Source organism: Bubalus kerabau, chromosome 13, assembly GCF_029407905.1.
Source record: "Bubalus kerabau isolate K-KA32 ecotype Philippines breed swamp buffalo chromosome 13, PCC_UOA_SB_1v2, whole genome shotgun sequence".
NCBI lineage: Eukaryota > Metazoa > Chordata > Mammalia > Artiodactyla > Bovidae > Bubalus > Bubalus kerabau.
The window spans coordinates 81,917,639-81,938,595 of record NC_073636.1 but is presented as its reverse complement, the minus strand read 5'-3'; the positions used below and the strand labels follow the sequence as shown (position 1 = coordinate 81,938,595).

Below are 20,957 nucleotides of genomic sequence, written 5' to 3'. Positions count from 1 at the left end.
CATAATGCCACTGCAGGGGGCAGGGGTTCGATCCCTGGTCAGGAAACTAAGATCAAAACCATGCGAGCCATGTGGTGTGGTCAAAAAAAAAGAAGACAATATGATAGTCTTGGGCATTTTTCATGCACCCCTCCAGTGATATAAGGAGGAGAACTAGGTCAGGGATGGAGTCAAAACTGCAGCTCTTACATGATCCGAGAACCAAAAGCCCAAAGTCTTATTTAATTGAAGCCTGTGTCCCTGACTCTCTCAACTCAACTTGACGTCATGGTTATTTGAAGCACATGAATTTTAAAAAATAGTTTTCATCAAGTTTATCATATAGTGTTAGAAGTAATTCATTGCTCTTCGAGGCCAGAAACAAAGGCTTTCATTCTTAAGAGACCCAATCAAAGGTTAATTTACCCACTAAATAGCCTCAGACATTCTCAAATGCCGGAAGATGCCTTCAGAAGAAATAAAACTCCTAAGTAGGCCTTCTTTGCTCCCTTTTAGACCCCTGAGAAGGCAGATTTGCCATGAAGGCAATCACCTGCTTTATTTTGGATTCTAAGACTCTGAGCTTTTCTTATGTGTCTTCTTATTTACAGCTAAGGTACTTAATTAAAAATGAAATATAAATCTATCAAACTGGTGGGTAAGGAGAAATTTTTGACAAGATACAGTTTAGGAAAGAGAGGTCTGAAAGAGAAAAATGGAATACGATGTCATAGAGCAGATTTAGGATCCTTCAAAGTGCAAAATAATGTTTTCCAAATAGTTTTTTAAGTGTCTGTCAAATCTGTCAATTACCTGCTTAAGGTTACTTCCCACTTCTTCAAGATCTCTGAAGTTCAGAGTAAATAATCGTTACAACAGTTAAATCCAGTATTTACAAGGAGAGTATTTCCTGAGATTTTGACATTTCAGTTAAGATTGCAATAGGGTTACCCCTGCCTTTTCATAGATGATCAAATATATCACATTGGAAAACCCAGTAATCTTGTTTGGAACCCTCTCTCATGCTCTTGCCCCCAGTAAGAGATCTGCCAGAGAACTTTAATACAAATCAGAAACTTAATTTAAGTAAACGGTACTAAAAGAGAAACTTCTGGCTCAGTACTTTGAATCTTTGGACTATTAATAACCAAGAGAACTGTATTTTCAAGCTGGTGTGTTGCTCATCTATTCTGCTCCCAGCTTTGATCTCAGTATTTACAGAGTGTCTGTAAGGTCTGGAAACAAAGAAGGAAACGCATAATACCATCTTGAACCCTCTTCAATCTGCAAAAAAATAAGAATACAACAGAATAGACTGATAGAATGGTACAATCAAATAACAAAACAATAAAGAGTAAGTACATTAAAGTAAAAGAAATAACACTGTGTTTCCAGACTTGATGGAAATCCTGCCTGTGAACTGGCGGGTGTGTGGAGCCGTGAGTAGCTTGGTGAAACGGGAAACTCCACTGCAGGAAGTGGTGCTTTTCTGATGCTGCTAATTAAGGAATGTGGAACCCTTCCTTCTGAGTCAGCTTGGCGGCATGTGGAACTCTGGGCTGCTTGCTGCTTACATGACTCTTGCATGAAACTTTGGAAATAAAACCAGAATGTCTTGCCACTTAACGCTTAAGAGGCAGGAGGTGGTGTGTGTGTGTGTAAATGGTTCCTAATCTTAAAAATGGTTCGCTGCAGCTGGCCTTGTTATCAGCTGATCATATTTACAGCATTGTCTCAGACGGTGCAACCCACAGAGAGGAATTGGACCATTTATGGGGTCGCATTTTAAGGTGCCTAGGCTTATCGGAGTATTCTGACGATTCACGACTACTGCACAGCAATAAAAACATCTCTGTGGGACTGTCAACTCTTTGTAATTTCTTTTTGGTAAAATAAATGTTAATTTGTTTTTTTTCCAAAGGTAATACAGGCATGTAAGAAAAAAATAATTTGAGAAAAAGAGGAGGTAGGAAAAGTTCATGCACAGCCCGTGATAAAAAAATAACCATTAAAAAATGTGTAATAGAAAAATTTTCCAAAAATTTTTTTGATGTGGGCCATTTTGAAAGTCTTTAATTTATTGCAATAGTGCTTCTGTTTTCTGTTTTGTTTTTTTGGCCACAAGGCATGTGGGATCTTAGTTCCCTGACTAGGGATTGAACGCGTACCCCCCACACTGAAAGGCAAAGTCTCAACCTCTGGACTGCCAGGGAAATACCAAGAAATTTTGAAATGAACATAATAGAATCAGTTCTGCAGTTTCAAGATGTGAACCACATTTGCTTCAGTTCTCTCCTATTTGAAATTTGCTAAAGCATTATAAATTCCAATATATCATTGCCATTCTCCTCCTATACTCTTCAATATATGTCTCTAAAAAAAGTGTACATTTTTTTCCTAGTAACTCAAGATGCCATTATCACAGCGAATGAATGAACAATAAGTCCTCGCTATCACATAATGTACAGTCCATGCTCAAATTTCCCTGATAAGAAAACCAATTTTAAGAGTTTTATGTATGCTTATGTGCTATTTGCTTACTAAGAAAAAGACATAGTTTATGAAAAATATGATTTTGCATCTTGATTTTTTCCATTTGGTATTTTAACTATTTCCCAATGGCATTATTTTTCAAAACTTTTGGGTTTCAAAATGGCTATGTGCAAAAGTGGGGCATAATTTGGATGATTAGCTATTCCTGTGTGTTTCCACATGGGCATGGAGAGAGAGAGTGTGTGTGTATTGCTCCTCTCCTTATAGTAAATCTTGTTGCCATGCATGTCTTTGTTCATGACACCTTTCCCTTGATGGGGCTGTTTCCTTTGGGTTGATTTCGGGAGTGTTGTTGCTGCATCCACGTGTATGAACGTTTGTAAGACCCTTGACTTGTGCCACCGAGTTGTTCACAAAAGGACTGTACCAATTTACACTTCCACTTACAAAGGATGAGAGAGCCTCTATTAACATGTTTAAAGGCAATGCTTTTCAGAGCTCTTATAAATCATAGGCTGGGGCTGACTCGTGTGTCATATGGTCAGAGCCATCTCAAAATAAATAAATACACATTTTCTATGGCCATAAAAAGCTGGCATGCGCAGACTGCCAAACAAGCGCAAACTAACTTTGATTAAACGAGGAAACCGGGCTGCTTGTTCAAAATGTGGTAATGAGATAGTCTCTACCGGCCGGGAAGCCGGCCGTGGAGGGGGAGGGGCGTCCTGCGTTTCTTCCTGCCTCTACCCATCCTGGAGAAGGCAGAAAGGAACAGGTCAGCGATCTTTACGTTTTTTTTTTTTTTTTAAGCTGAGTGTTTTTGTTTCCATATGGCTGAGGGGATGATGCAAAAATACGGTTGAAATCGGGTTGGAAACTAGCAGAAAACTTCTGGTGGCAGGCGCTTCCTGTAAACGCAGCCCCGTGGTACCGGGTAACAGAGGATTAAGGCAGAGCCATTTTAGCCTGGAGTCCAAATTCTACTTTGTTTCCTTGGGGACACGTTGTTCTTATTCCTTGACTTCAGGCACAAGTGCTTGAGAAACTTGTTTATTTCTGTTTGTAGCATTATTTAAAGGACATAGCATAGTAGTTACAAATCATTATAGAAAATTCAATTAGTTTGGAGAAATTTATGTGTCAGATTTTTAACTTTAAACAGGGAAGAAAGAAAGCCTATGTCATTACTGTTGTGTTTATGGGGGAGGAAAAAAAAAGAGAAAAGGAACTTGATAAGAAAATAGCAAGATAGTCTTTAAGAGCATCCGAATCTTTCATTCTTTTCTTTTCTTTCTTTTTGTAAAAATTCAGGAAAGATGGTCCTTTTTTCCTCATTTACTTTTACACTGTTTTCATCCCACTCGCCGAAGCCACAAGTGGGAACAAAACATAATCTCCTAAAATATTTTTAAGAGGACACGCAGGCTTGGTATTTGTAAAAATATGTCAACAAAATGTGCTAACCACATTTGAAAAAAAAAAAAGTTGTCAAAGAGGCCAAGGGGATTAGTTCAGCTGAAGGGCTGATTAGGACAGGGAGAAGGATGGCTCCTGTCATTCTGGCTGACGTTTTCTGAGTTACCTTTAAGGTTTTTAAGGGCCCATTGCCATCAGCTCCTTTAAGCCTTAAAGGTATCCGGTGCACTGGGGACTCATTATTCCCATTTTACAGATGAGACAGGGAGGCTAAGTCATTGGGCTGAGGTCTCTGGGCAGTGGAGTCAGGATGTGGATCCAGGAAGGCTCTGGGACGGCATTTGATTCAGTTCCGGTTTCTGGGGGAAACGTGCTGTGTTGGTGCTGGGAGCTGCTGAAAGTGAAGTGGTGAAGGCTTTGGGGCGGGATTAACCAGCTCCAGAGGTTTAGGGCAGCTGTGTGATCCCTCGTCTAGACTCAGGGATTTTTTGGCCACTCTGTGCCTCTCTAGGGTGTGGCCCTGGCCCTGATCTCCTCTCCAGCATTTCCCACTGCCCTGCTGGCGGCGTGGCCTGAGAGAGCGCACCTACAGTCTGGAGGCTGCTGTTTGCGTCCCTCCCCGCTGCCCCTCACCTCCCACCTCGTCCTTCACTGGGCCTCCTTGACCTTCCACTGGGAGAAGATGCCCAGGGGATACCGAAAGACGGGTTGTCTCTGAACCCCGGAGAGATCGCCCAGATTAAGGTATCCTTCTGATTTTTCAAAGGATTTCACTTGCTTAGTCCATGTTGGGTGGACTAAAGATGATTGAAAGCGACTCAGTTCTGGAGAGAGCAGTCCGGGTCCAAAGCCTTTTCTCTCCCTCACCTACTATAAATACACTCGCTTCTCTAACCCATGGAGAAGCTCCTTAGCAGGGTTCTGCAGTGGCTGAGCTTCTGTGGCCGTAGGCGATAATCTTTATAATATTCAGCTCAGTCCAGTTCAGTGGCTCAGTCGTGTCCGACTCTTTGAGACCGCATGGACTGTAGCCTGCCAGGTTGCTCTGTCCATGGGATTCCCCAGGCAAGGATACTGTAGTGGGTAACCATTACCTCCTCCTGGGGGTCTTCCTCACCCAGGGATCCAACCCGCGTCTCCTGCATTGGCCAGCGGGTTCGTTACTGCTGAGCCACCTGGGAAGCTTGCTGTGTGACAAATTGGCTCCAAAGCTTTTTACAGGGGAGGATTTGTTCATTTCTCTTAAATACACTTGTCAGTGGGTATTCTTACCTCCATCTGTAAAATGGGGAGAAGAGGCAAAGAAAGTTCAAATGAGGTGACAGGATGCACAGCTGGGTAGTGCAGAGTCTCGGTGTGAACCCAGCTTCATGAGCTCAGCCCTTTAACCACCGTCCACGTGACGGCTCAGTGGCAGGTCTCTAATCTGGGTGAAGGGGGCACTAAGTCGGCCTGGGTGTCCAAACGTGGTGCATACAATGTACTGGGACCATAGTAAGTGCTCCATCAGAGAGCCTTATTATTATCCTCTGTTCTCCTAAGGCCAAGGTCAACAATTTAGGATAAGAAAGAATGGCATGTGGCAGCCTGGGCTTTGGAATCAAATCGGGCTATAATTTCATTTTTTTTTTTTTAACATTTGTATAATTTCATTTTATTCTTTTTGAACCTCAAGGAAGTTAAGCTAGTAAGTCAGAAAGCAAACCTCTGCTGGCTCCAGTTTCCTCATCTGGCAAATGAATTTAAATATACTTAATTTATAATATAAACTCATGTACAATTACATAAATATAGATGGGTTATCAGGAGAACTCAGTAACAGCCTGATGGGGCACATTACGTGTGGTGTTAAGACTGGCCCATAGCAGGGGCTCAATAAATTGTTTGATTTTTCCTGTCTCCTTATCCTTCTTATGTCTTCTATTACTATTGTTGTTGTTATCAAAGTCGCCTGAAAATATGAACACACAAATATCTGAGTGTTTTTGCAAAGGAGATTATCTGCTTGACTATTTTAGGAGTATTCTTCATTTTTACCATCTCTTTAATAAGCTTCTTAGTACCCAGTCATCATTCCTCTGCTCAAACCATTCAATGGCTCTCAGGTACATTCAGATAAAATCCTATCTTCTTAAAACCCCAAAGGCCCCAGGCAACTGATATCATCGCCACCGCTCTCATTTTCTGATTTGTCTCTTTCTACTCCTTGAATCACTGGGCATACCCTTGAAGGTCGTTGCAGGGCCGGCCTTTTAGACTCTTTCCCCAGGGGTGCCCATGGCTCTCACTGCCACCCTGTTCAGATCCTTACCCAGATGCCTGCCCCCATGAACTCATCCCGGACTCTTTATTTAACACCCCTCCCCCCTTTATCTCCTGACCGCTTCTCCCCTTATTTTTGTCCACGCCACAAGGCACGTGGGGGCTTAATTCCCTGCCCGGGAATCAAATCCGCATCCCTGCATTGGGAGCGAAGAGCCTTAACCACCGGCCCGCCAGGGGAGTCCCGGCACTTAATGGAACATGGTAGAACATTAAATGCTAACTCTGTGACGATAGGCGTTTTGACTGGTTTGCTTTCCAGCTGCATTCCTAGCACCTGGAACAGTGCCTGGTACACAGTAGGTGCTTAATAAATGTTTGTTGAGCAGGAGAGAAAATGCACGCGTGAATGAAGGAGCCTAGGGAGCATGTTTATTTAGTTAAATAGTACAGCTAAGAACACGTTCTTTTAATTAAATGTGCGATGTGCTAAGTCGCTTCAGTCATGTCTGACTCTTTGCCACCCTATGGAGTCAGGCTCCTCTCTCCATGGGGTTTTCCAGGCAAGAATACTGGGGTGGGTTGCCATTTCCTTTTCCAGTGTTTAATTAAATAGAACAGCTAAATATTGAGCCACTTCCTGTGGGCCAGCAACTGCGACATGGAGGAAACTGGCCTTCCCTTCAAGGGGCCTGCAGTTTACACAGGTGGGCTCAGCCTGGTCCAGCAGGTATCACAAAGGAGGGGCGGAAGGGTGACTGAACCAAGAGGGTGGAGGCCTCTGGAGCGGCCCTGGGGGGTGGGCAGGGGGCTGTGGGGCCTTGTGCACACGGATGGCACATGCGTTTGGAGACATTCAGGCTGACAGGCCAGCGGCCGGAGTAGGGAGGCGGGTAAGCAGAGAGCGCTGCCTCTCCTGTTCCTGAAAGGGCTGTAGGTGGGGGTACTAAACATTTTATCTCCTGTTTTTTTTTTTTAATTTCTGAGGTTATTCCACACAGTTTGGAATTTCTTGTTAGTAGGCATGTGTATGCTTTACATGAAAAGAGATTAAAATTTTAGCTCTCACCAAAGTGCCCTGGATCCTTGCCCATTTTTGAGAATTAGCCAAATTTGGTGTATTTGCATATATATATATTTGTTTATTGAGATATGATGTGTAACATTGTATTAGTTTCAGGTTGTACAAGATAATGATTTGGTTATTTATGTATATTGAGAAATGATCAGCATGAATATGTCTTATGATGTGTGTGTTCATAAATATATTTACATCACACACACACAAATATGCGTGTGTATATGTATACACATGTGTACATATACATAATGTAATACCTATAAATGTACATCATTAAATATATACTGTATATGTAGATGTGTGTATTTATGTATATGTAAATATATATATAAACATAAACATACGTATTTATGTAATACACATAAATATACAATATACATGTATTTCCTTTGGAAAATACATTACTGTGTATATGTTTTTTAAGAAAGTATGGCATTACTTTTTGCAACTTTAAAAAAAATTTTATTTTTTAATTGAAGAATAGTTGCTGTACAGAATGTTGTTGTTTTCTGTCAAACATCAACATAACTCAGCCACAGGGAGCAGCTTTGTCCTTTGATTCCACCACGTCTTGGCGACCTGGCCATACTGCTTCATTCTTCCCAGCTGCTATCCGCATTCTTCAGTTCGGATAGAGCACAGTGCACGCAGCGTTTTCCTTTTGATGAACACGGGGTTGCTTCCAGGGTTTCACTCATAAATAATACTGCAGTGAACATCCTTGTACACGCTTCTTTATGTAACTGAGGGATTATTTCTCTAGAGCAGGTATTCTAATTACATGCTTTTCTGCTTATGTATTCATCTGTTTACGATTTCTCCTGTTAAAATATAAGATCCACAAGGGTAGGAATCCAGTCCGTTTTGTATCTCACTGCTTAAGTACTATCTAGCTAAGTGCCTGGGACCGAGGAGTGCTCCCAAATAAATACTTCTGGAATGCATCTGGCCAAAAGATCGGCTGGGGCCGCGTGTAGTTTTGTTCCCTGAGAGAGGGAACTATGGTTTATTTTGGTAAAACTGGAGATTTTACCGCATTTCCATTGCACAGGGCAGTGGCAGGGGTTATTGGTGGGGCTCAGGAACAGGTAATCTGGGTTAAGAAGACAGGGACAAGAGGATCGGTTATGAGACTGCTACACAGATCAGAATGAGACAAGAACCAAGGACTGTGGAAATAAAAAAGGAAAAGGGTGCATTTGAGAGATTCTGAGATGGTAGGAGTTGTAAGACTTCCGAACTGATCAGCTCTGACAGGCAGTGTAAAAAGGAGGCATGGAAGTTTGAGACTTCATCTTACAAACATATACTGCCTCCCAGCTCTGCGAAAAGCACTCTGCTAATTGCTGCTGGGACGTGATTTGCATGACCTTTCCTCCTTACCTTCAGTACCTTCACAGGAGACTTGCAGACTGTTAGGGGAGCTACGCCGGGGACAAGGGAAGGCCAGGGAGTGACAGCGGTGGGAGGGGAGCAGCCCAGGACGGGGGCGGGGAAGCTGGCTGGGCGAGGAGGCTTCAACCTTGCCCCAGAGCTGCTCAGGGCTGAACGTTCAGGAAATAAGTGTCAACAGCGTGCATCAGGGTTCATTTTTAGGAGCTTTAGGTTGGTGACAGAGCTGAGGTTTGACATTGGGTTCAAATGGTCCACTGACCTTCATCTGGAAGATGGGGAATCAGGCTGTTAGCTGTGTGACCTCAGACAGCCTGCTCAAGGCTCCTGAGCCTTGGTTTCCTCTTTTTTAAAAGAAAGGCATAAGATGGTTAAGTAATAAGGACTTACTGTATCATACAGGAACTCTGCTCAGTGTTATGTAAAAATAAAATTTTATTTTTATAAATAGAGCATCTATCTGATAATTAAAAAAAAAAGGCAATGGGGAAGAAAAAGGGAAAGGCAGTAATAACTCAAGGGGTGAAGACTGATCAGATTACAGCCGGTGCCAGGTGTGGTGATCAGGGCGGCAGGGCTGAGTCTGAGCTCCTACCCTCAAGGGGAGGAGAATGTGGTCTTGAAGTAAGAGGACTGTAACTTCTTTGCTTTTTGCCACGCTTCTTTTTTTAAGTGGGATGAGATCCTTTGGGAGATAATCTCTCGAGGAAGAAACACTTGAAGTTTGATAGTTCTTTCGGTCTCACTTTTTTTTTTGGTGGCAAACTAGTGCTCTTAGAACAAAGTCCAAAGTCTTCAGAGGGCCCACTAGGCCTTACCAGAAATTCTGTCTGTCTTCTCAGAGACATTGGGATTTCGGGGCAGGGCCCAGATATGATCAGATCTGACTTTTTAAAAACAATATTTATTTATTTTTTTGGCTGTGCTGGGTCTCGTTACGGTGTGCCAACTCTTTGTTGCACTTGGCGGGATTTAGTTCCCAGACCAGGGATTGACCCTGGGCCCCCTGCCCTGGGAGCCTGGCATCGTAGCCACTGGACCACCAAGGAAGTCCCCAGATTGGACTTCTGAGCCGTAAGGAGCTTGGGGTGTGGCAGAGATGTACTTGTTGGTGTCCACTTCCCTGGCAGTTGTTTCCCCAGCACGCGGGGAGAACGCGCGGCTCACAGTAGGTGTGTGTGCCGTTGGCTGAATACTGTTAAACGTCTGTACTGAAATCAGTGAAGTCAACGTTTCACTGTGTTACTGGGAGAGCGTAGTGAGATAGTAGATGGCAAGTGCCTGGCACACAGCACTCGTCCTCAGTTGGCATCTGGCGTTTAGTGGACATCTACTCTGTTCTCGTAGGACATCCGCAGGGTCCTGGGGAGATACCATGAGGTGCTGGGTGAGGCCTCGCTGGCGTCTGCACAGGAAAAGGAGGCCATTGTGATGAAGGACACTGGGGTGAGGGGCAGGGGAGAGAGGCGCTGAGGGGGAGGCCCAGGCAGGGGACCCCACGATGAGGGAGGCCCCGTGTCTGTGGATGAGGACAGAGGCCCTAGGGGTGGTGGGTGCTGAACGTAGGCACCTGGCTCTGCTGCTTATTACCAGCTATTTAATCGCTGGGTGCCCAGGTTCTTTGTCTATACAAATGGGAAAACACAGGCCCTGCCTTGCAGGATTGTTAGGTGGATTAAATGAGTTACAAAGTGAAAAGCACATGTGAACCCTGTTAATGTTAGCGCTTCTCGGCAGGTTGGCCCGTTTCTGGCATGGAAGCTTTTTAAGTCTTGGTGGTTTAGTCCACACAGCCCATCCCATGGCAGAGACATGCAGGAGGCTCTGCTGGCAGTGAGTTTGGACAAGTCCCCATTTTGATGGAGTTAACAGTCTGATTCAGACCAAAAACATAAAAGGAAATAAAATTCATAACCAACCAACTATATAAACCATTTACTACACCGATCATCTCATCCAAACCAGAGAAAAGTGAGTTCAGAGCCTCCGAATGCTCTTCTAGCAAAGTACAGGACCTGTTGGGTTTCAGGTCAAATGGACATGAGTTTAAGCAAACTCCGGGAGATAGTGGAGGCCAGAGGAGCCTGGTGCCATAGTCCATGGGGTCGCAAAGAGTAGGACAGGACTTAGCGACTGAACAACAAAAGGTCATCAAGGGGGCTGAGTTCCAAGAATATTGAGAGTCGAGTCCAGACAAAAGCGGAGCCCCCTGCCGAGCTGATACTGAGCAGTCAAGATAAGAGTTATGGTAGCAGTCCTTTGCTGTTATAGATTCCCTCTGGTATGATGGAGGGCAACCCAACCATCCAGCTAGGCAGGATGAATAGAGATTAGAAGCCCCCTTGTACATATGAGGAAACAGCCCAGACCCCTGTGAGTGGCCTAAACACTCAAACTTCAGGTCCCTTTTGGCTGGATCTCACTGCAGCTGAGTTCTGCTGTTCGGTTGCTGCGTCCTGTCTCACTCTTTGCGACCCCATGCACTGCAGCACGCCAGGCTCTCCTGTTTTTCACTGTCTCCTGGAGTTTGTTCAAACTCATGTCCATTGAGTAGGTGATGCCATCCAACCATTTCATCCTCTGTCGTCCCCTTCTCCTCCTGCCCTGAATCTTTCCCATCATCAGGGTCTTTTCCAGTGAGTCATCTCTTTGAATCATGTGAGTTCTGTACATTAATTTTATTTCTATATTCATTTGTCTGGAATGCATTTATTGATTGCTGCTGTAGACAGACATCATACTGAGACTTAGATGTCAGCCCAGAACAAATCACAGTGTCATTTATTTTTATGGAGTTTAAGCTCTAGTAGGAAGGGGCGAGGAAGGCACAATTGCTATAATGGTGAGTGTGAGGGCATTGGTTTGAGCTGGGGGGTACCCGACAGGGATTCGTGATCCAGTGTCCGTGTCAGCGGCTGACCCATTTCACTACGGGACCTTTCTTCTCCATCTGCATTCCCTTCCCGGAGAGACTCATACGATTCTATGGTCTTATGGATCCGTTAGTGGTGGGGGATTGTGGGAGAAGGTCTGAGAGTTGAAATCCAGAAATAATTCCTGGACGTCTAAATGGAGCTGGAGTAGACAGCTGGAAATATATTTTGGGGTTTGAGGGGAGAAGTCTGGGTGGGAAATATACAAATTTAGGCGCCTTGTAGATGGTATTTTGAGCCATTGGACAGGATGAAATACTTGGAGAATGAGTAGGAAAAAGACCAGGCTCCTGTGTTGGACCCTGGAACACTTCAGAATCTGGAGTCAGGGGAACAGAGCTAGTGAGGGCATGGAGAAGGAGCCGCCAGAGAGGACTGGTGGAAATGAGGTGGACAGGCGGTGTCCTGAATCAGAGGAGAAGGTGTTTGGAGGAAGGGGTTGACTTCGTCAAGGACTGCAGATGAGATAAAGTAAAGCAAGACCAGAGAATTGACCATCTTTGATCTCTTGCTACCAGGTCCAAAAACCAGGCCATGCAGCTTCCCTGGTGGTCCAGTGGTTAGGGCTCTGCCTTTCCACTGCAGGGGGCACAAGTTCGATCCCTGGTCCAGGAACTAAGGTCCTCCATGCTACCCAGTGCCACCAAAAAACCCCAAAGAAGCCAGTCCTTGCCTCTGTCTCATTATTTCCTTGCTTCCCTGTTCTCACTCGCTGGGCCCCTTGCAGTGGCCTCCCCAGGGAGCCTGTCCTCTGCCCTGAGCCTTTTCACCTTCTGCGCCTCATCTTAGAAAGCTTTCCTGGCGGGGTCTGCTCCTTAAGGAGCCCCAGTCCAAAAAACAGCAAGCTCTTTCTGTCTCCACAGAGCCTGTGTTGTCTGCCTCCCTCTAGAAAACAAGCTCCAAAGAGGGCAAGAGCTCCGTCTGCTTTGCTTACTGTAAGCTCGGGCTCCGGTGCCTGCGATAGTGCCAGGCCCGCCAGACTTTGGGCTTACAAGCTTCATGCAGACTCTCAACCCTCTCAGGTCTCATATGAACAGAAATATTTATAGAAATAATGATATTATTACATAGTTCTTCCAGTTTTATTTTGTGCTCAGGCACACAGCTGTGTCTGACGCTTTGCGACCCCATGGACCTTAGCTCTCCAGGCTCCTCTGTCCATGGGATTCTCCAGGCAAGAATACTGGAGTGGACGCCTTTCCTTCTCCAGAGGATCCTCCTGACCCAGGGGTCGAGCCTGCGCCTCTTGTATTGGCAGGAAGGTTTTTTTTTAACCACTGAACCACCAGGGAAGCCCAAATGATTACCATTATAGCATTGTATAAGCCTAAAGTGTACAATATAGTAATTTGATATATGTACATGTTTCAGAAATGATGACCACAATAAGTTTAATTAACACGTACCATTTCACATAGTTACAAATATTTTTTCCTTGTGATGAGAAAGGTCTACTTCTACAAGAATCTAGCCAAAATCACAAAACTTTAAATGGAGTGGATGTGACTGAGGGACTGAACAGACACAGACAGACACACATAACCTATAAAAATGTTGAATCACTATGCTCTATACCTGAAACTAACATAGTATTGTAAATCAATTATACGTTTTGGGGGGAGGGTCTTAGTTCCCCAACCAGGGATTGAACCCTGGGCCACTGTAGTGAAAGCTCTGGCTCCTAAGCACTGGACTGCCAGGGAATTCCTTAACTATACTTCAATTAAAAAAAAATTTTTTTTTAAGATTTACTTCCCCCTCTCTCCCTCCATCACACCATTTTATGGATCAGGAATGGAAACCCATGGCGATGAAATAGTATTCTAGGATTAATCCAACTGTCTAGAGGTTGAAACAGGAATATTTGAGCCCAAGATTGGATTACTGGAGAGAAGACATTCCAACATCTTGCCACAGCTCCCTGCCCAGAGAGAGTTTAAACCTCTCAGGAGGAACAGAAGCTGATTTTTTGAAAAGCTCGGGAGAGAGAACTAGGCGAAGGGAACCACAGGGCTGGAGACTCTGGGTCAGAGAGAAGGCTGAAGCTTAGAGCTCTGAGTGACGGGCTTGCCAAGACTTGAGGCTGGAGAGTCAGGCAGGGCCCAGATCGGCAGGGCTGGCAGGCAGGCCCTGGAGCTTGTTCTTTTTTCCTGAGGCAGTAGGAAGCTGTTAAGCAGGGTGGTGACACCATCTGATTTACACTGTAAAAAGATCTCTTGGGCTATGGGTGGAGAACATATTAAGGCAAACCTAGAAAGGAAGAAGTTTGCAGACGCCGTGGTGTGCTGGCAGGAGTGAGCGCTCTCGGTGCTGTGGGGCAGCCTCGTGTTGGAGATGAAGGTCCGTGGGCAGGTTTGAGATATATTAAGGTGGAGGCTACAGGCCCTGCTGATGGATAAAGAAAGGCGGGGTGTGTGTGTAGGGGGGATGGAGATGAAATACCGCCGTTTGATTTCTAGATTTTGGCATAAGTGGACAGATAGAAGATGGTTCCCTGTTGTGAGATGATGATGAAAACTGGATTTCAGGACATGCCAGTTACCTTCCTCTCCTATTGGCACCCCCTTCTCACCCCACGGGTCCCCATCTAGAATATTCGATGAGGACAAAAGCTTTAAAGAGGTGCTCCAAATGTTATGTGACCCATGTAATTTATTTTTCTTCTAGTTTTATTGTGATATATTCAACGCACAGCATTGTGTAAGGTTAAGGTGTATAGTGTAATGGTTGACTTAAAAAACAATCATGAAGGGATCATAGTTTAGTGAACCCCCCCATCATCTCATACCCACACACACACACACACGCAGATTTTCTCTTATGACCAGTACTCAGGATTTACTGTTTTGCTTTCATAGATAACATTAACTACATCAATCATGTTAATTGTATCAGTCGTGTTAATTACATCAATCGTGGTGCATACTACATCCCTTGTACTTGTTTATATATATATGTTAATACCTATATTTGAGGTATAGCTGATGTACAGTATTATATGTTTCAGGTATACAAAGTGACTCAAAGCTTTTAAAGGCCCGTTTATGGTGGTTAGAGAATACCGGCTCTGTCCTCTGACTTGTACACTACATGCTTGTAGCTTGTTTACTTCCCTGTGGAGTAGTTTGCAGCCCTCATCTTCCTCCCCCGTCTTGCCCCTCCCCCTCTCCCCTGCCCTTCCCCGTCCCGCACTGATAACCACCAGCTCGTTGTCTGTATCTGAGTGTTTCTTTTTTTTTGCTATATCCTCTAGTTTGTTTTATTTGTGACCCGTGTAATTTGTCAAGAAAGTTTAATTGGCACTTTGAGTGGAGACCTCCTTGGACCAATCCTGCAGGATAGTGGAGGGGGGCTGTGGATAAGTTGTGCTTGTAGGGTGGGGGAGGGTCCTCAGTCAAGTTACCAGTCATGATTGGTTAGTCAAGTCGGGATTGCATCTAAACCTCTATTTATATTGAGCCTTATTCTTGGCTCCTCCCTTTTTTGGTTTGCTTATAAAAACCAGCAATCACATCTCTTCCAGTATTGTTCCGAGTCAGGTGGACGGGGCCAACTCAGGGAGAAAGAGGCCCCCCTGGTTCCAGACCCTGTCTACCCTTCTCAAAGGTAATGTCTGCTATTTGTTTTCTATCATGTACTGCTGTGTGGTTTTACAGGGCATTTAGAATTGTGAGATGACTGCAGGGGATCAAGAAACTTCATAGAAAAGAGAAGTTTCGTGTTCCCTGGAGTGGTTGGTGATCCCTGCTTCCTTTAGAGCTTCAGTCTTGTTAAAAGAGCTGCCCCGGTTTCCTTCTCAAATGTCCCTTGTAGTTTGCAGAGCTGGCAAGGGCTTGCCTAACTTTTTCATTTTCTTTTCCTGCTAACTCCTCACTGCAGTTTTTCAGGTTTTCCTGCTCTGAACACTGAATTCTTTTAAGTCTGTCTTGGCACCGTTTCAGCCCCTGGATTTACATACAGTTTCCAAATCGCTTCTCTATAATAGTTCCACAGTAAAACAAATACTTGCGAAAGTAAGATAGTACTGGCATTCTCTTCTTCTCATTAAGGCTAACTCAAATGGTGATTCCAATGGATGTTAAACATAGCAAATCAGAAGGGGTTTGGTTTTGTTTTGTTAGAAAGCTGAGAATGCGGTGGCAGGCAGGAGGAGCTGGAGAGAAAATCAGAAGTTAGCTAAAGGCAGAGGGCTCCTATCACGAGGATTAGATCAGAGATAATGGTGCGATTTTATAAGCATACATTGGGAAATAGATCTTAAGGAGGGCTGGTCTGTTTGGATAATTGTGAGAAATGAGGTGTAGCTGATGTGTGTGGCATTAAGAAGGGGTGAAGTGGGGTCTTCCCTCTCTCCCCGAATAACGTGTGAGCAGGAGCATCAGCTCACATTGGAAGGGACATTTCTGGCTCCATTGTTTGTGTCGCCTGCGTCTCTGCAGCACCTGACTCGTTTAGAGAGAGTCGAGCTGGGGGGTGGCGATGGCAAAACAGGATTACGCGTGGGCGGAGCTAAGTATATGGAGCCCAACGCTCGGTTTTCGATTTTCATTTCTTAAGATAATAGTTCTTAGCTTTACTACAAAACCGAGTGTTCCCAGTGTCCTCCTGTTGCTTCTGGAGTTTTCATTCTTAATTGTTTTAACCATACATGCTTTCCAAGGAAATCTGAAGTGTGGGTCTCCGCCTTCTATAAGGGACGAATGTGGCTCACGAGACGCCCTTACGACGCATTCAGCTCACTCTGTTGTCCATTTAAAAACACAGTACGTGTTTGCAACCCAGCTCTTGGACACTGGCAGAATTTTGCAACGACTTCCCAGTTTTGTTGGCACGCCTCCAGGAACAAGGTTCTTTGTAATTCTTTGCTCAAACATAAGGATCGCCTATAAAACTCTTAGCGGACAGTTTAGTTTATACAATTATCTTTCAATTTAAAAGCCACAGCATAATAAGGTTTTTTTGTTGTTGTTTTGGCCAGGCCTGAGTGTGGGGAGGGGAGAGGAACAACCATATGATGTAACTAACAAACCATATGATGCTCTTAGGCTCACAAAGTAGTAGCTCTGTGAGGGAATAGGGAAAAGCACCATTTTTTTTTTTTTTTTTTTTTTTTTTGCTCAGAAACTAATTCAGTAGCAACAAGGTCTGAGAGCCGGGATCCTCATTGTTCTTAGTGAAACGATTATTTGTCAAACATTTTGATTGTTTCCCTATTCCTACTGAAAAGTTGGGACTTTTCTTTTTGCTCCATTTTGACACTAGGCGTTTTAACTCTCAGTGCTATTGTGTTTACAGCATTCAAGGTTTCAGAGTTCAAAGGTTATCCATTAACATGTAGAGTGAGGCTACACTTCGGTGAAGACTCAATTTGGTTTCACTTGTTCATTGTTTCTTTGTTTTGTAGTTCTGCCCAGAGTCATTTGTTTTGATAAGTTAAATGAAGGTTCTTGTTTAGGAAGAGTGTGTGTCTTTGGACTGTGTTTTGGGACGTGACTATCAAGACTTAAAAATTTTTTTAAGAATGATATTCATCTTTCCTGAGAAAAGGAACTTTAGTACTGGAAGTGATGAAGTGATCAATATCAGTGTACTTGAGCGAAAAAAAGTTCTGGCTTAAGACTCCTTCTGGCACTGCTAATTAACTAAGTATGAGTAAGTAATTGGTTCATTTCCTTTTAAAAAAAAGACTAACCAGACTATATGTGGGGTTAGTAGTTATATATAAAATGACAGCAAAACATCACACTTGGGCAAATTCTTCCCCTTTGCTAAGAAACTGTCTCTCAAATTCCATTTCCTATTTTATTAAGGATTGCACTGCTCACCAGCGGAGCATTTAGGTAGGGCTTTTTGGGGGTACTGACTTATTAAATATATACTTGAAGGGCCTTTCTTGATACGTTTTAAGTTTTTCCATTTTGGATACATTGAAGGCCAATAAAAAAAAACACTTAGCTATTCGTTTGTGGCGACTTGCATAGCTTTTACTTTTGCATTCGTTTGCATCTTGAGGCAGAGAACTTGGTGGATGTGATTACTGCTTCTGTGGTTCCTCCTTGGGATTTACGTAAACTGGGGGGGAATATCCCTGGCCTTCGGAATCATAACCTTTGTGCGTATGTGTGAACAAATAAAAAGAATAGTTGGGAAACGCTTTCAGTTAAGGGGAGGGAGAAGGCTTATTTTGCTTTTTGGTCCCCAGCTTTAAGTCTGATTTCACCCATGTGGATTTCTATCAAAGCCAAGATGATTCTTGGAACCTAGGCCAAGTTTAGAAATTTCAAGTTGGACCAGCGCAAGCTCAGCCCTTTGAGAAAAACAGTGACAGTTAAAAGATAGTTCTGTGCAGATGCACATTTGAGAGACATTTAATCATCTCATCTCATGGACCCTTCTCATGCCTGAGGAAAACCTGAACAAAACGTGCACAGCTGCCTCCTGACCCCCCCGATGGGCGTCAAGGCCCGTCCTGGCCGGGGGCAGGGCCGCTGACCCGGCGTCCGGGCACACCTTGCGGGGGCGGGGCGGCGGCACTGCGCCTGCGCGCGGCCCTAGCGGCCCCCGCCCCGCGTACCTGTCACTGAACCGCCGGCGCGCGGGCCGCGTGAGGCCGGATGGCGGGAGCGGAGGGGGGCGGGGCGGGCAAGGGCGCGCGCGTGCGCCGGCGGCGCGGGGTCCGCGGGAGCGCGCCCGCGCCCACGTCCGGGGGGCGGGGCGGGGGCGCGCCGCGCGCGTCACGTGGCCCGGGGGCGGGCCTGTGGGAGGGACCGGCGGCCGGCGGGGCGGGGCGGGGCGTCGCGGAGCCGCGGGGCCGAGGGCGGGCGCAACAGCTGCTCCGCGAGCACTTTCTGACCCAACAGTCCCCGTGCGCCGGACGCGCCGCGGCCCTGCGGCCCTGGGGACCCCCGCGCCTGCACTGTCCCCGCGCGGACGAGTAGGGGGCGCCCGTGCCTCGGCCCCCCGTGAGCACCCCCGCCCCGCTCACCTTAGCCCCGCGCCCGAGGTGAGCCCGGCCCCCAAATTCTCCGGGCGGGGGTGGGCTGGGGTGGGGGCCGCCGCCTTCGGTGGGGGGGGGCTCCCCGGTGCGGGGTCCCCAGGCGGTCTCGCCCGCGGGCTCTGGCCCGGCGAGGGGCCCCGTGCGGGCGCGGGGCCCGGAGGTGCCGGCACAAAAGGCCGAGGGGGGCTCGCCGTGGCCCCCGCCCCGGCCTCCCCGCCCCTGCTCCCGCGGACCCCGGCCGCCGCAGGTAGAGGGGCGCCGCGCCCCCGAGCCCGCCCCCCGCCCCTGCCTTCCACCCCGCCCCTCTCGGGCGCCCCCTCCCCACCCGGCTGCGCGCGATCCCACCGGCGCGGTGCCGGGGAGCCCCGGGTGTGCACCGGCGGTGTGGCCGTCGCGCTCACTCCGGGGGACCTCAGCACGGCCGGGGGCGCGGGCGAGCCCGGGGCCCTGCGCGGGGCTGGGCCGGGGGCTTCTTTGAAAAGTTGGGTGGCTCCGCCCGGCGGGTCCCCACGGTGGCTGGCCCGGCCGTGGGGGGCGGGCTGGCGCGGGGTCCCCGGCGATGGCCCGGGAGGGGCCGGCGCAAGTTGGGAACAGGCAAAACAGTGCGTCCTAACAGGCGTCCCCCGCAGACAATGGCCGGGACCGGGCGCACGGGCCGGCGGAGGGCGCGTCTACCGGGCCGAGGGAGGGGCTTGGCCGCACCGCAGACCCGGGTGCGCACCCCGGCCAGCCCCCTGGGCGCCCCCAGACCCGTCCCCGGGAGTCCCGGGCTTTTGCCCATCCCAGAGCAGGCGGTGCACCGGGCCGCGTTTCCTGGATGTGTGTGATACGGTTTTTATTTTTATTTTATTTTTTCCTTTAATTTTAAAAGATTTAAAAAAAAAGGCAAGTTTAAAAAAGTAACCCTTGAACGTTTTAAGACTGTATCGCTCAATTCTAGTGGGACGCGAAAAGCCAGCTGGAAGCAGAAGTAGGAACTCTAAAGGGCAGGAGGGATTGAAATGTTAGCCTAAAAGTGTTTCTTTTTTTTAAAAGGGAAGTTTCTGCCAGGAGGCGCTGAGTGGCGAAACCGCTCAGTTTCAGATGTAGAGCCCTCTTCGCTCTTGATTTGGCCCCAAAAGGCGAGCCCCAGGGGGTGGGCAGGGGGCGAGAGGGGAGGGCGCTGCTGGGGTCTCTGGGAGGCTGGATTTGGGGCGGCCCGGGCGGTCTTGCTCGGAGGGGGCAGACCTGGCCTGCGGGGTGCACAGGCCGGGACCGGCGCCCCGGGGTCGGGATAGATGTCCAGGTCCGGGGTTGAAACCCACGTTTTAGGATTCAGGGTAGGGCCACCGAGGACGGGAAGCCGCATTCTTGGGCGGGTGGGTGGGGGTGGGGTGGGCAGGGGCTGGGGAGGGGAAGTTTTCGAGCAAGGCTTAGTAACAGGAGCAGGAAAAGGCCATCACTGGCCACTTCTGGGCCCCCAAGTAGTCTGTTCACACTTGGAGCAGTGTAAACTTTTCTTCTCTTTTTGTTGTGTTTTCCAAGAAAAGAATAGTCACTTCAGAGTGTGAGGCTTTGGTGCGCTGGTTCCCCTTTGAAATTCCTTGAGCCTCAATTTATCTTTCTGGATCAGCCTATAGGCCTTGGAGTGTTGAGCTTGAACATTCCTTAACGTGTATTGAAGACATGGCGGGTCCAGTGATCCTTTGGCAGGTCTGGGGGCCTGTGTTACTGAGCCCTGTGCAAGCTAGCTGGTTTCCTAGTTTTCTAGATCGTTAGGAAACATTAAGCTGTATGTTTTAAGAACCCTAGGTCTGATTTAGTTCAGGTTGATTCAATTATGTCTTCATCGCTTTTGAGTTGGTTGAATGAGTTGACATGAGATTAAGCTCAACAAAAGAAAAGGCAGGGGGACAGCAGCTGCCCGCCGGGCCTGGCCACTAGGTAGGGGTCTGGAAGGAAGCCTTTCACCTTCTCTTTTGTATGTGTCAAGAAGTACGTTTTAAATGGTCCGTACTGTACTTTTCCCGCCTCCTGGGACTGATAGACTGCCTTGATTGCTTGATATCAAATAAGATTTAAAATAATGAATTTGGTAATACTTTGAGAATGAGTAATAGACCTAGATTTTCCATAAAGCCTTTAGAGCCCTAGTGACAAGTGCAGAGTGGTAACCTAATTGCTTTTTGTCTGAAAAATATAACAGTCAAACCACTAGTTTGTGCTTGCTTAGTTAATGTGTGCTAAGGACTTTTTAAGGCATGTCCTTAATGGTAGATGACTTTTTCTGAGAAGTCCTATTTATTTTAGATACTGTTTTGTTTCATATTCTAAAGACTGTAGTGATGTGTGTGTGTGTTTGTGTTTAATCCCGGTGTTTTAGTGGAAGTGGACCCCCACCTCAAATTGCTGCCATTTTGAATCA

At 46.6% G+C, this 20,957-nt stretch overlaps 1 protein-coding gene across 5 annotated transcripts in view; it reads left to right on the top strand.

The window, feature by feature from the left end:
• The first annotated feature begins 3,157 nt into the window (after positions 1 to 3,157).
• The window catches only part of ZNF217 (zinc finger protein 217), a 39,189-nt gene continuing 21,389 nt past the window's right edge, over positions 3,158 to 20,957 (top strand). The window contains exons 1-2 of one of the 5 annotated variants that reach the window (XM_055545345.1): positions 3,218 to 3,247; positions 4,400 to 4,632. The gene's annotated coding sequence lies outside the window, so the exon portion shown is untranslated. Of the gene's footprint in view, positions 3,248 to 3,304; positions 4,633 to 12,744; positions 13,897 to 15,079; positions 15,163 to 18,351; positions 18,560 to 20,957 lie in introns of those variants that run through there. The other 4 variants (XM_055545343.1, XM_055545346.1, XM_055545344.1 and 1 more) reach the window with 4 other exon arrangements.